Here is a 2,782-nt window from a genome sequence, read left to right as displayed (position 1 = left end):
AATCCATGGTGAGGGCATTGCATGGTATACCCTCTAAATATTTCCCAAGCCTCACAAAAGGATTCATGGTTCTTCTGAATGAAACTTGAGATTTCATTTCTTAACCTTGCTGTTCTTGATGAAGAGAAGAACTTGGTTAGAAATGCTCTTTTGCATTGCTCCCATGTTGTGACTGATCCTTGAGGTAGAGACTTTTCCCATTGATGAGCTTTGTCCCCTAGAGAAAAAGCAAATAGCCTCAACTTGAAACTGTCCTCACTCACTCCATTCCTCTTAGTTAGATCACAAACTCTATCAAAGTTGTCAATGTGATCTAATGGGTCTTCTAATGCCAACCCATGGAACTTGTTTTATTGCACCATGTTGATCAAGCCAGATTTGATCTCAAAATCGTTTTCAGGTGTAAAAATGATATACTCATAATTTGTCATGTTTAGGATTGCATTTTTGTCCAAATATTGAGTCTCATGCATACATTAAGGTAGTTTTACATATATTTGTCTTTGCTTTTGTCTTTAGTTAGGAATTGCATTAGGTCCTAGAGTGTCCTGCATTTTTGGAGTGTTCTCAGGTCATTTGGAGACTTTTGGGAGCAACTTGGAGCTGGGATCATGGAGGAACCCTCACCTGTGTACAGCAACTCGGACAGATGGTTTGGTGCAGACAAAACCCTCACTTTTATCGCTTATGTCACTTGTAGATTTTTCAGGTCTTAGATGGATTATCAATCCCTTATGTCACTTGTAGTACAAAGGGTATCAGTCCAAATGTGTGTTTGCTAGACACTAGTTTATGTGACAAGTTCTTAAGTCAAGCTGAATAAAAGATGAGTTTGGTGAAACCAGCAACAAGAAAGCATAAACAATTAATAAACAAGCTATGATTAATGAACTAAGCAAAGCAAACAAAACAAAGTGATGATGATTAAGCAAATGATAAAAGCTAAATCTCTAGATGTGATCATTGATTAGGGTGCTTTAGATATTGATTTATGATGCTAAGAACATAATGCAACACTTACTACTCTTTAGTCTAGGCTTCTTAATCAGATTTATTCATTCACATGACAATAATCCCTTTGCTAATCACTTAATCAAGTCTAACAACCATTAGATATAATCAAGCAATCAACAAGCATAAATCATCAAGCCGAATAAGTGACCAAACAATCCCTCAACCAAGTAAGACTGAATCTTATACAGAAAGACATAGCAAGCAATCACATGATCTCAAAACATTTCAACTTAGAACTCTAATCTAGACTAATCCTCTCATGAAGGCATTAATCTCTACACTAATTCATTTTCAAACCAAATCATCATTTGTGAAATATGAATCAATGAGCATTAAGAAACAGTTCTAATATGTCATTCATGCATTTAACTATCACTCTCATGATGAAAAAGGCATAAACCCTTAAGTTAGCTCTTTCAGGCATTTCATCAAACACTTTTGGTGCATGAAATGCCTATGATCTAGACCCAAGTGATTCTCAAGGATCTAGCTTTAAGAGCAGCTAATTAAGGAAAGGAAATGAGAATCTAGAACCTAAACATCATAAATCAAGCATCAAAGCACCCTAATCTACACACCTAGAAGCTTAAAAGATGACTACCCACTAATCATGAAGAACACACCATTTCCTTTGCAAGAGGTGATGTTAATCATGATTAGAGGCAAAGATGAGATGATGCAATGACAAGAAACAGCCTTAAGATGATTAAATCAGCAAGATATCTCTTAATCAAAAATGTTTTTACACTAAAAAGGAAAGAAAATTAGAGAGAAAACTAAGATAGAAGATAAGATGTGGGGTTTTCTCCAAAAAGCTATATATACTAAGTGCTAATGGACCTGGTCAGCCCAAGACAAACTGGATCCTGACCCGGCCTTGATGGACAGTGGTGTGGTTTGCCACGGTCAGATGATGCTTGGCCAGACCGTGGCAACCTGATAGTGTCAAAGTTCTTGGACAGATTCTTCATGATCAAGGTTGCCATGGCGTGATTTACACCATGTCTAGTGGCCGTGTCTCTTCTTTTCTGGGTTTGGGTGATGAACTTCTTGGATTGCCACGTTCTTGATCTGGACCGTGTCATGTTGGGCATGGCAAGGTGTTGATGATTTGGTGATTGCCACGGTCAGGTTCAAGGCCGTGTCATGCTCTTTTGTCTCTTTTAGCAAACCTTGGAGGTTGCCACGGCTAAGTGCATGGCCGTGGCATGGTAACCGTGTCAAATCCCGAGAGTTGTCATATTATGCCACGGGAAAGCTCAGGCCGTGGCGTTATCACCATGTCAAATCATGACACTTAGCACCTTATCCACTCTTAGACGTCTGGCTGATATGTCTGTCTCTTTTTTTCCATAACTCACAGCTCACAACTCCAAATCCAATGATTCGACCTGTTCAGGGACCGTGACTCTATCATCTCCAACTTTGATGAAGGGTTCGGGTTCAGATGACGTCGGCAAGGGCTCCGTTCCACCGGTTCTTTGAGGCGCATCGCGTAAGACCTGATCGGGCCGCGAGACATGTGTTCCTTCTGATGGCAATCTCTCCCAGTTCACGGCTCCAAATCGTCTGATTCTAAGTGTTCCGGAAACTTGACTCATTCTTCTTGATACTTGATGAAGACACCGGAGGTTGAATCGCATTGCAAGTCGTTCTTCCCACGCGATCAAAGTGAGGGTTTTGTCTGCACCAAACCATCTGTCCGAGTTGCTGTACACAGGTGAGGGTTCCTCCATGATCCCAGCTCCAAGTTGCTCCCAAAAGTCAC

General features: G+C 40.3%; 1 non-coding gene across 1 annotated transcript; it reads left to right on the top strand.

Moving 5' to 3' along the window:
- LOC112086051 lies at positions 1-107 on the top strand. The gene has a single exon (XR_002899275.1). It is a non-coding gene; the product is annotated as a small nucleolar RNA R71 (small nucleolar RNA).
- Positions 108-2,782: the final 2,675 nt, after the last annotated feature.

Source organism: Eutrema salsugineum, unplaced genomic scaffold (assembly GCF_000478725.1).
Source record: "Eutrema salsugineum unplaced genomic scaffold, Eutsalg1_0 scaffold_24, whole genome shotgun sequence".
Classification (NCBI taxonomy): Eukaryota; Viridiplantae; Streptophyta; class Magnoliopsida; order Brassicales; family Brassicaceae; genus Eutrema; species Eutrema salsugineum.
The sequence above is the reverse complement of the archived record's forward strand: the minus strand, read 5'-3'. Positions and strand labels throughout refer to the sequence as shown.